The sequence below is a fragment of the Erythrolamprus reginae genome, chromosome 7 (genome assembly GCF_031021105.1).
Source record: "Erythrolamprus reginae isolate rEryReg1 chromosome 7, rEryReg1.hap1, whole genome shotgun sequence".
In the NCBI taxonomy this organism is placed as follows: Eukaryota; Metazoa; Chordata; class Lepidosauria; order Squamata; family Dipsadidae; genus Erythrolamprus; species Erythrolamprus reginae.
In genome coordinates, this window is record NC_091956.1 from 14,848,775 (window position 1) to 14,861,599 (window position 12,825).

Genomic DNA, 12,825 nt, shown 5'->3' on the forward strand with positions numbered 1-12,825 from the left:
CTTCCTGCTGCTGAATGCTTGGAAAGTAGCGCATATCAAAAGAAATATTTTGATATAAAAAGAAATAAGTGGGCCCTGATTTAATTGAGGAGTGGAGTACTGTTTACCAATGCCCAAACCAGTGGCGGTATTCAGCCGGTTTGGACCGGTTCCAGGGGTGGGTTCGGACAGGTTCGGACTGGTTCTCCCAAACTGGTAGTGACCTGCTGGTGATGTCAGCATGTCATCACCCGATTGGTCAGTGACGGTCTGTGGCCACCGCCATCTTTTTTAAAAAAATATTTTTTATTTTTTTTTATTTTTCAATTTTTTATTTTAATTTTTTTTTAAAAAAATCTGTTTTTTATTTTATTTTTTAAAAAATAATTTTTAATTTTTTGAATAATTTTTAATTTTTTAATTCATTTTTTAGTTTTCAATTTTTTAAATTGTTATTTTTTAATTTTTTAATTTTTAAAAAAATTGAACAAATATTTTTTTAAAAATGATTTAAATCCTATTTATTTTAATTTCCCCCCTGTTCTGAACATACACAGAAGTCAAGTTCTGGCACTGTGCATATGGCTGCTACCTGTTTCTCGGCTTTTTTTTTTTGTTGGTCACACGGAATCGTAGCAGCAGTGAGGTAAATTAGAACCCACCCCTTGACCGATTTGGGCAAACCCCTAGTAGCAACTGTTGAGTAGCCCACCCCTCTGCCCTGGCGCTAGGCCATCCCATTTAAGCACATTTTTCAAGCTGCGCACATACGTGCTATCCACGGCACTGGGCACATTTGCGACCCAGTAGAGAAGGTAACCTATGAAAGATAAAGCTGTGATCTCCAGTGTGCATCCTGGTTTTATTTTTATTTTTTTAAAGTAACGCTAAGGAAAAAGGGCGTGCCAATTACTCAAATGCCCTTAAAGCAACCACCAAAATGGAACTTTTAGTGTATTTTACGTAGATATCCATCCTTTCTGCAACTGGATCTCAAGCAAACGCAGGCCCGGGTTTTAAAAATGCACTTCCGCATAGGGACTCAGAACTCTGGCTGAGATGCCGGCGAAAAGATGGGGACAGGTGTCAATCAAACATTGATTAGCCCCCCCAGTCTAGAACTATTTCATTTTCATTGATACACTACTGAGATAGATTATGACTTGAAATGTGAAGTTTTGTTTTTCTTAGGTTAAGAACAAATGAATATATATATATATATATATATATATATATATATATATATATATATATATATATATATATATATATATATATATATATATAATCTTATTTTGTAATGTGGAATTAAGAGTATTTTACTGTATTTCTGTTCTTTTGTATGTGTCGTTGAGCTTTCTTTTAAAAACACTTTCTTAGGCTCTAGCAAATAAAAACATTCCTTTAAAAAAAAAGAGAGATCCATTGTGCTCCATTCTTGATATGCATTTTATCACTGTTCAAGTAAATTAAAATGATTTCAGGTTTGGATCGACCTTCAGGCCAGAAAGAGAAAATTGGGCACATATTTATTTATTTGCTTTTCATCTTTATAAAATGTTTGTAAGTAACTCGAAGCGGCAAAAATATAGATAGTACTCCATTCTCCCCCTGTTTTCCCTACAACGACAACCCTTTGAGGTGGATTGGACTGAGAGCTTGGTTGGCTCAGAGTCATTCAGTTAGCTTTCATGTCTGAGGTGGAACTAGAAGTCATTGTCGTCTGGTGATTGGCCCAAAGTCACCCAATTGGTTTTCATTTCTGAGGTGGGACTAGAACTCACAGTCTCCTGCTGATTGGCCCAGTTTTCATGCCTGAAGTGGGACTAGAACTCACCATCTCCTGGTGATTGGCCCAAAGTCACCCACCTGGCTTTCATTCCTGAGGCGGGACTAGAACTCATTGTCTCCTGGTGATTGGCCCAAAGTCACCCACCTGGTTTTCACATCTGAGGCAGGACTAGAACTCCTCGTCTCCTAATGATTGGCCCAAAGACAGCCAGTCAGCTTTCATGTCTAAGGCGGGACTGGAATTCCCCATCCCTGGTGATTGGCCCAAAGTCACCCAATTGGCTTTCACATCTGAGGCGGGACTAGAACTCACCTTCTCTTGGTGATTGGCCCAAAGTCACCCATTCATCTTTCATGCCTGAGATGAGACTAGAACTCACCCTCTCCGGGTGATTGGCCCAAAAACACCCAGTCGGTTTTCATGTCTAAGGAGGGGCTAGAATTCCCCATCCCTGGTGATTGGTCCAAGGTCACCTTGTCAGTTTTCATGCCTAAAATGGGACTAGAACTCACACTCTCCTGGTGATTGGCCCAAAGTCACCCAGTCCTATGATTGTACAGTGGTACCTCTACTTAAGAACTTTTCTAGATAAGAACCAGGTGTTCAAGATTTTTTTGCCTCTTCTTACGAACCATTTTCTATGTAAGAACCCAAGCCTGGAAAAAATTCCCAGGAAATTTGAGAGCTGCACGAAGGCCCGGTCAGTTTCTTGCTATTCCACCTTTAATCCCGGCCATCTCGGGCTTTTCTGGGCTGCCAGAGGAGCCTTTCGGTGGCGCTTAAGGAGGCTTTGGCAGCCCAGAGCGAACGGAGCATTTTCCTTTCTCTGGGCGCTTGGAGAAGGAATAAACCACTTCGCTATAGTGACTCCCTCACGCTATCTCCCACACACCCGGCGCGAGGTTGCCTCCCAGAGCATCTGGGCGCGGAAAGGCAAAAGGTGGTGCTTTGCCCCGGCCGGATCAACTTGGCTTCAGCCAAACTGAGGAGTCACCACAGTGAAGGAAAGGCGCCGGCTACAAAGCGAGCGAGTGAGAGGAGAGGGGAGCCCTTCAGCATAGGAAAGAAGAGGAAGCAGGTAGAAACAGCAGCAGCAGCCATCTTTCGGTCAAAGGAGCGGGAGGTTCCCCCTTCTCGCCCAGCTGGGTTTCTCTCTCTGGCGCAGAGTATGGGAGTGCAGCCTCCCGCCGGGTGTATGGGAGACATGTGCTCCTCCTCACTGCCTCAAAGTCCCTCTTTTCTCCTAAGCCTTAAAGTTTTGGATTTCTTTGATTCCCCTCACCTCACCTCACCTTCTTCCTTCGCCAGCAACTGTCCCGCTCCTCCTCTTCCTCCTCCTTCTCCCACCCAAATTCCAAGCTTTTATTTCTTTCCTAATGGGTTTGCACGCATTATTTGCTTTTACATTGATTCCTATGGGAAAAATTGCTTCTATTTAAGAACTTTTCTACTTAAGAACCTGGTCACGGAACAAATTAAGTTCTTAAGCAGATGTACCATTGTACTATATTTTTATTGTTTGAGGGGTGGAAACAAGTCTACCAGCACAAAACCAGATTCACAGTTGAATAAATCCTGGTGCGACTGTGAAACTCTTGCCATATTTTCTCTAAGACATTTAAAAAGTTTGAAGTGGGCCCTGAACTTATAGTTTTGAGCCTGCTCCTCTTCCTTTGACAGCTGAGATTGCAAAAAAGTAATCTGATTCCAGTAAGAAACGGATTACTCTTTCTTCCTTCCTTCCTTTCTTTCTTTCTTTCTTTCTCTGTCCTCTCTCTCTCTCTTTCTCTGTGTCTGTCTTTCCATCTCTGTCTCTCCATCTCTCTTTCTCCCCACTTCCTTCCTCTTTAAAACATCCTATTTCCCCGGCTTCTCTGACTGAGGTGAGTCTTCCTTTCTTTTTCTTTCTTTCTTTCTTTTTCTTTCTTTCTTTCCCCTTCTCTCTCTCTCTCTCTTTCTTTCTTTCTCTTTCTTTTTCTTTCTTTTTCCCCTTCTCTCTCTCTCTCTTTCTCTCTTTCTTTCTCTTTCTCTTTCTTTTTCTTTCTTTCCCCTTCTCTCTCTCTCTCTCTCTCTTTCTTTCTCTTTCTTTTTCCCCTTCTCTCTCTCTCTCTTTCTCTCTTTCTTTCTCTTTCTCTTTCTTTCTTTCCCCTTCTCTCTCTCTCTCTTTCTTTCTTTCTTTCTCTTTCTTTTTCTTTCTTTTTCCCCTTCTCTCTCTCTCTCTTTCTCTCTTTCTTTCTCTTTCTCTTTCTTTTTCTTTCTTTCCCCTTCTCTCTCTCTCTCTCTCTCTTTCTTTCTCTGTGTCTCTCTCCCTCTCTGTCTCTCTCTCTCTCTCTCTTCTCAATGGACGAACAGAATATTAAATAATGGCATCAATCACTGCTCAAAAAAAAATAAAGGGAACACTTAAAACAACACAATACAAAACAGGTAAATCAAACTTTTGTGAAATCAAAGTGTCCACTTAGGAAGCAACACTGATTGAAAATCAATTTCACTTTGTTGTCAGCACACTCAACTTTACACAGAACAAAATATTTAATGAGAATATTTCATTCATTCAGATCTAGGATGTGTTCTTTGAGTGTTCCCTTTATTTTTTTAGCAGTATATTTCCTATTATTTCCATAAATATTCCTTCCTTCCTTCCTTTCTTTCTCCTTTCTCTCTCCATCCTTCCTTCCCTCCCTCCCTCCCTCTCTCCTTCCTTCCATCCTTCCTTCCTCTTCTTTTCTTTTCTTCTTTTCATTCATTCTTTCTTTTTTTAAACTTAAATTCACCTCCCAAGAAAAGCAAACTTCCTTGTTCCTCAGCCGTGTCTCTCGCTGATAGGACACGATGCCCAGAGAATAAGGAAATTTATGAGGTTTGGCAGCGGCTCCATCTTAAACTAGTTTTTCAACATTTTGCAATAAGGGCTAGTCAGATGATAAGCAAGAAAGGAAAACTTAACAGTCACCCTTTTGCCAGTAAGGAAGGTGTGTTTAAGAAGATTGTTGGGACTTTAAAAAAAAATTTTTTTTTTTAAACCTATAGATATGGTAATCTGATTACAAAAATAGAAAAGAAAGCATTAAAGTAGAAAAGAGAGCAGAAACTGAGGGAATAGGATGTTTTAAAGAGGAAGGGAGGGAGGAGAGAGATGTTGACACCAAGAGAGAGAGAGAGGTAGAGACCGCGAGAGCGAGAAAGAAAGAAAGAAAGAAAGAAAGAAAGACCAACCTCAGCCAGTAAACTGAGGAAATAGGATGTTTTAAAGACGAAGAAAGTGGGGAGAGAGATGGAGAGACAGAGTGAGAGAGAGAGAGAGAGAGAGAGAAAGAAAGGAAAGAAAGAAAGAAAGAAAGAAAGAAAGACCCACCTCAGCCAGAGAACTGAGGAAATAGGATGTTTTAAAGAGGAAGGAAGGGTGGAAGAAGATGGAGATACAGAGACAGAGAGACAGACAGAGAAACAAAGAAGAGAGAAAGAGAGAGAGAGAAAGAAGGAAGGAAGGAAAGAAAGAAAAAAGAAAGAAAGAAAGAAAGACCCACCTCAGCCAGAGAAACTGAGGAAATAGGATGTTTTAAAGAGGAAGGAGAGGGGAAAAAGAGAGATGGAGAGACAGAGAGAGAAAGAAAGACAGATATATATAGAGAGAGAGAAAGGAAGGAAGGAAGGAAGGAAGGAAGGAAGGAAGGAAGGAAGGAAGGAAGGAAAACCCACCTCAGCCAAAGAAACTGAAGAAATAGGATGTTTTAAAAAGAAAGGAAGGGGCAAGAAAGGGAGAAGGGGAGAGAGGGGAGAGTGAGAGAGAGAACGAGAACATTGAATGATGGTTTCCCAGGACTTAGCAGCTTGTTCAGAACTGAAAGTTGACCCAGTGCAAACCATGAGAATTTTGATTATTCTCCGGGGTGAACAGGTTCAGGGGAAGCACGAGATGGACAGAACAAGGACTAAGATGTCCCCAGGGCATGACAGCACCTTCAAAAGGAACAGAGATTTTATACCTTCCCCCACTGCCTGGTTTACCAGGTGCCAAAGGTTCATCGCAAGGTAGAACTTTAACCGAGGAAACCAGAATAAGTTATCTTGAAGAGGACAAAGTCTAAAGAACTCGTTCGCTTTGCTTGCTGGGGGACTTTTAACATCTGAAGGGTGCAACCAGTAATGGGCAGCCAAAATTTATTTTGTGGGTGTGGCTTGATGGTCATGTGACTGGGTAGGAGTGGCTTGCCAGCCATGTGACTGTTGTGGTTAGCTCTGGCCCAGCTCCTGCCCCAAGGACTGTGGATGTGGGGGAGACATCCACATGCTGCAGGCCTGTTTTGCCCTAGTGGAATCTGCTGATGAAGGCTCCTCTGACCAAGAAGACATGAGTGACAGGGAGGAAGAGAGTATGGCAGACAGCTCAAAAGGAGATCAATTATCTAGCTCCTCCTTGGATTCAGAACAAGAGTTAATGATACAGCCACGCATGCGGAGAGCGATGCATAGGCAACAACAACTGAGAGATTATTATCAAAGAAAATGAGGCCAACTGTGGTTGGGTGGGGCTGTGGTAATTAGTGAGGCTGCTATAAATAGCAGCCTGTGGGTTTGGCCATTGTGGAGGATTATCTGATCGTTGTGTTTCGTGACTTTTTGTGTGCTGATTTTCCCCCGCTTTGAAACTAAACCAGAGCAAAGTGTGTTTCACTTTGTGAAAGAAGAAGGACTGTGAATTGCCTCACAGTTGCAAGCTAAGTATCACAGAACTGATAAGGGACTTGTACAAATTACCAGTTTGGTTGGAGACGAGTGCTCTTTGCTATACCAAAAGAGGGCTTAGGTTAAGTGAATTTTCCTTATAAAGAACATTGTTTTGAATTTTCAAACGTGTGTGTGTCTGAAATTTGTACCTGTGAATTTTTGGGAGAAGTCTACCAGAGAGTCCGACAGAACAGTGACCAGGTGGGAGTGGCTTGAATGATCATCATCCTGCAAGTGAACGGTTAAGTCCTCAACTTACAACCTCACCAGTGTCACTCTCTAGGATGACAATTTGCTTCGCGTTTCCCGCGCTCTCCTTCCTGGGTCGCCTCCCTGCCTCAGGCTGGATAGCTAGGCGAACGGGTGCCAATCAGCTGTTGAGAAAAGAGAGGGAGGAAATGGGCCCCCTGCAACTCCTGCTGGTGCTGGTCTCCTTGCCGCTTTTCAAGGAGGAGGAGGAGGATGGGAGGGGGATGGACAGCTGGAGCTGGGCACACAGTTTCATTTCCGCTGGTGGAACTGTGTTCCACCCCGTCCTACCTGCTGCCCACCCCTGGGTGTAACTCAATAGAAAGAAAGGTGGGAAAAAGCCAAGGAGGAAGTGGTTATTTAAATGGTCAGCTTATGTTCCAAAGCTACCAGAAGGCAGGACAAGAAACCATGGAGGGAAACTAACCTAGGAGAGAAGAGCCCTTCACTCCTCCACTCGAAACAGAATACCCTACGAAAATAGACTAACAATCCTGGGTCTAGAAAGCTTAGAACTACGGCGCCTAAAACACGATCTAAGTGTTGCCCACAAGATCATATGCTGCAACGTCCTACCAGTCAATGACTACTTCAGCTTCAACCGCAACAACACAAGAGCATGCAACAGATTCAAACTTAATATTAACCGCTCCAAACTTGACTGTAAAAAATATGACTTCAGCAACCGAGTTGTCGAAGCGTGGAACTCATTACCGGACTCAATAGTGTCAACCCCTAACCCCCAACATTTCTCCCTTAGACTATCCACGATTGACCTCTCCAGGTTTCTAAGAGGCCAGTAAGGGGCGTACATAAGTGCACTTGTGTGCCTTTCATCCCCTGTCCAATTGTCTTTCCTTTATCTCATATATCATATATATTTTCTTCCTTTCATATATCTTCTCCTCTATTTTTACATATTATCTTTATATATATGACTTCATGTCTATTCTCTTCCATATGTATTGTCTATTGGACAAATGAATAAATAAAAATAAATTAAAAAAAAAAACTAGAACGAAGGAGAAATGTTGCTAATGGTGAGAACAACCAACCTACTGAACAGAAGTTGCCTCCAAAAAGTTGCAGCTGAAGATGTTGGAGAACCATTTGTCTGAACTTGTAAGGGTTCTCCTGCTTGAGAAGGGGGTTGGATTAGAAGACCTCCGAGGTCCCTTCCAGCTCTATTTCGATTGATTGAAATAAGAGGGAAGATTTCATACCAACACGTGACTGGTGCGGTGGCCTAGAGGTGGAGCTCTCACAAAAGGGAAAATGAATCCTCAATCTGAATAATCTAATTATCACAGATAATCCCCACTTGTTCTGTGCACAACAGCAGGTGAAAGTGATTGTCAATCAGTGTTGCTTCCTAAGTGGACAGTTGGATTTCACAGAAGTTTGATTTTCTTGGAGTTATATTGTGTTTTTTAAGTGTTCCTTTTGTTTTTTTGAGCAGTGTAGCTTTGTTGGTCCAGAACAGAGATGGACAGAACCCAAATAGAATAACACTTTTATTACACACACACACACATACACTTCCCCCTCCAAAAAAAGAGCACATGCTTTTAAGAAGACAGGGAAAAGATAAGCAAAGGGGAAAGGGTCAGAAAGATTTTAAATTGGGCTTTGGAAAAGTGAGGCTGGAGGGAATGAGGTGCTCCAGGCCACGCGGGCTGAGGGTGCCACCTTTTGCCATTGTAAAGTTTTGCATTCTGTAGAATGATTCAGAAGGAGGGTTAATGTTGGTCTTCCTGTAAGCTTTGAGGCCTTTAGAGCAGGTGTTTCTCAACCTTGCCAATTTGGAGATGTGTGGACTTCATCTCCCAGAATTTCCCAGCTAGAATAGAATAGAATAGAATGGAATGGAATGGAATGGAACGGAACGGAATAGAAAATGGAATGGAATGGAATAGAATAGAATAGAATAGAAATATTGACACATTGAAACATAGAAACATAGAAGACTGACGGCAGAAAAAGACCTCATGGTCCATCTAGTCCGCTCTTATACTATTTTTTGTATTTTATCTTAGGATGGATATATGTTTATCCCAGGCATGTTTAAATTCAGTTACTGTGGATTTATCTACCACGTCTGCTGGAAGTTTGTTCCAAGGATCTACTACTCTTTCAGTAAAATAATATTTTCTCATGTTGCTTTTGACCTTTCCCCCAACTAACTTCAGATTGTGTCCCCTTGTTCTTGTGTTCACTTTCCTATTAAAAACACTTCCCTCCTGAACCTTATTTAACCCTTTGACATATTTAAATGTTTCGATCATGTTCCCCCTTTTCCTTCTGTCCTCCAGACTATACAGATTGAGTTCATTAAGTCTTTCCTGATACGTTTTATGCTTAAGACCTCCCACCATTCATGTAGCCCGTCTTTGGACCCGTTCAATTTTGTCAATATCTTTTTGTAGGTGAGGTCTCCAGAACTGAACACAGTATTCCAAATGTGGTCTCACCAGCGCTCTATATAAGGAGATCACAATCTCCCTCTTCCTACTTGTTATACCTCTAGCTATGCAGCCAAGCATCCTACTTGCTTTTCCTACCGCCCGACCATACTGCTCACCCATTTTGAGACTGTCAGAAATCACTACAAACAAACATATACGGTAATTAAATAACATGCCATGGGAAGCAACTGAAAAAGAACTAAATCCATAATACTGTACTGTATATTAGGTACTCAGATTCTCTGAATATTGAGAATGAACACTAGAGGGGACTAGAGGACTAAATAGAATTCCAAAATATATATCTTAAATGATTCTTTAAATAAAAGTTTTAAAATAACCACCTGTGGTACAATTTTGGAGCAATTTAAAAAGTTGTTTGAAAAATGGGCGCCAAGATTAACACTACAGAGCAGTGATGGCGAACCTATTTTGCTTAGTGTGCCAAAGAGGTGGGTGTGAGGGTGTGCTAGCATGCGTGAACGTGCCCATACCCCTTCCCTCCCCCTATGTATGCGCAACCCCCCCCCCATGCTGCCCCTGCGTATGCGCACAGGCCTTTGTGAAGCCTGGTAGGTGAAAAAAATGCCCAAACGGTCAAACAGGAAGTTCAGGAAAACACACTTCCTGTTTGCTCCTTGTGCTGTTTTTTGCACTCAGGAGGATTCAGGCAAGCTTCCTGAAGCTCCAAAGTGCAAACAAACAACACAACAGGCAAACAGAAGTTTGGAAAATGCACTTCCTGTTTGCCCATTGTGCTGGTTTTCACACTCTGGGGCTTCAGGAAGCTTCCCTGACACCACCCCCCAATGCAAAAAAAAACACAACATGCAAACCGGATGTCTGTTTTTCCAAACTTCCGGTTTGTCTATTGGGCAGGGGGTTTTTTGCCTCTGGGGCTTCAGGGAAGGTTCCCTGAAGTATCCAGAGAGCAAAACAGCCTTCCCCATGGCTAAAAACCAGCTGGCCAGTACAGACATGCACACTGGAGGTGAAATATGGCAAAGTCTTACGTGCCCTCCGATATAGATTCACCGTTACAGCATTAGACCAACAATCAAGCAGTAAGCAACACCCTAACCGAGGAATTATCTTTTTAAAAATATATATATATTTAAAAATAAGATAATAAGAATACAAACAAACACAAAACATATATAGTGGTTCTGTGCCACCCCTCTCTTATCAGAATTTGTTTCCCAGAGTTGATTATACTTCCAGATATTTAAAAATTTACAATTTACAACTTTTCATAAACTTTTATAATATGTTTCAGCAATATACAGTAGTACCTCTACTTACGGACTGAATTCGTTCCGTGATCTGGTTCTTAAGTAGAAAAGTTTGGAAGAAGAAGCCATTTTTCCCATAGGAATCAATGTAAAAGCAAATAATACATGCGATTGAGGAAACCACAGGGAGGGTGGAGGAGCTGTTTCCTCCCAGGAGATTCCTAGAGAGGCCCCACGGAGGCTTCTCCCTGCCTTTTCCGGCCCTGTTTCCTCCCAGGGGATTCCTAGAGAGGCCCCATGGAGGCTTCTCCCTGCCTTTTCTGGTTACAATTTACAATTTTGGAGGCTCAGGTTTATAAGTGGGAAATGGTTTTTAAGAAGAGGCAAAAAAATCTTGAACATTCGGTTCTTATCTAGAAAAGTTCGTAAGTAGAGGTGTTCTTAGTTGGAATGACCACTGTATGTTGATTCTTAATTTTTACAACTTTTCATAAGTTTCTGTAATATACACTGCTCAAAAAAATAAAAGGAACACTTAAACAACACAATATAAGTCCAAGTAAATCAAACTTCTGTGAAATCAAACTGTCCAGTTAGGAAGCAACACTGATTGACAATCAATTCCATGTTGTCAGCACATTCACCTTTGTACAGAACAAAGTATTCAATGGGAATACAGTGGTACCTCATGATACGAACCCCTCATCTTACGAACAACCCGAGATACGAACCCGGAGTTCAGAAAATTTTTGCCTCTTCTTACTAACTTTTTTCTTCTTACGAACCCGCTGCCCCCGCCGCCGCGAAGCCCCGCCGCCCGGCTGTCACTTTTTGAAACAGCCAGGGGGCTTCCCAGAGTACTCCTGAACCCGAACGCCAAACCCGAACTTCCGGGTTCGGCGTTCGGGAGGCCTCCGAGAAGCCCCCCGGCTGTTTTAAAAGGTGACAGGTGGGCGGTGGGGCTCCCCAGCAGCCTCCCAAACGCCGAACCCAGAAGTTTGGCAAAAGTTCGGGTTCGGGAGGCCGCTGGGAAGCCCCGCGGCCCTCCTGTTACCTTTTAAAACAGCCAGGGGGGGGCTTCCCAGCGTACTCCTGAACCCGAACGCCAAACCCGAACTTCTGGATTCGGCATTCGGGAGGCCTCCGAGAAGCCCCCCGGCTGTTTTAAAAGGTGACAGGCGGGCGGTGGGGCTCCCCAGTAGCCTCCCAAACACCGAACCCGGAAGTTTGGCAAAAGTTCGGGTTCGGGAGGCCGCTGGGAAGCCCCGCGGCCCTCCTGTTACCTTTTAAAACAGCCGGGGGGGGGCTTCCCAGCAGCCTCCTGAACCCGAACTTCCATCATGTGGAGTTAGAGGCTTTGGCATGCCACAGTAGAATAGTATTATGGGAACTGGGAGGGGTAGTTGCCTGAGAGGGAAAGTTACTAGGCATAACAAATTCCTTTCTTAGAGTCCAAGGTTTCTTCCATTTTGGCCCTGCAATCTTGGTGCACCAGGTAGGGAATCAAATCTGCTTAAGTGCAAGAGCAAGAGCATTTAGACTTGTATACCTCTTCATAGTGCTTTTACACCCCTCTCTAAGCCGTTTAAGCCTCTTGCCCCCAGCAATCTGGGTCCTCATTTTACCCACCTCGGAAGGATGGAAGGCTGAGTCAACCTTGAGTTGGCGGTGAGATTTGAACTGCTGAACTACAGCTAGCAGGAAATAGATGGGACTAATTTATTCCCAACTGACTTGAAGGTTGTGGTCTCACACATATGGTCCTGTGAGACGCTGCCAATCTTTCTGCTTTCTTTCTCTTTTTTTTCCCCTTCAAACCCTTTTGCTGGGAATAGGTCAGATCTTTGTGATTTGATTGATGTGGCTGTAGCACGATTGTGTAACCGATGAGTTTGCCCTCCGCGTGAACCTTGGCTGGATGTTCTTGTACCTTTGGCGGTTGTCCTTTGAGGCTTCTATTATGTATGAGTGCCCTGGTTCGGTTGCACCTTGAATTATTCATTTTAAATATTTATTTTATTTTATTTTATTTTATTTTATTTTATTTTATATTTTATTTTATTTTATTTTATATTTTATATTTTATATTTTATATTTTATATTTTATATTTTATATTTTATATTTTATATTTTATATTTTATATTTTATATTTTATATTTTATATTTTATATTTTATATTTTATATTTTATATTTTATATTTTATATTTTATATTTTATATTTTATATTTTATATTTTATATATTTTATATTTTATATTTTATATTTTTTATATTTTATATTTTATATTTTATATTTTATATTTTATATTTTATATTTTATATTTTATATTTTATATTTTATATTTTATATTTTATATTATTTTATATTATTTTATA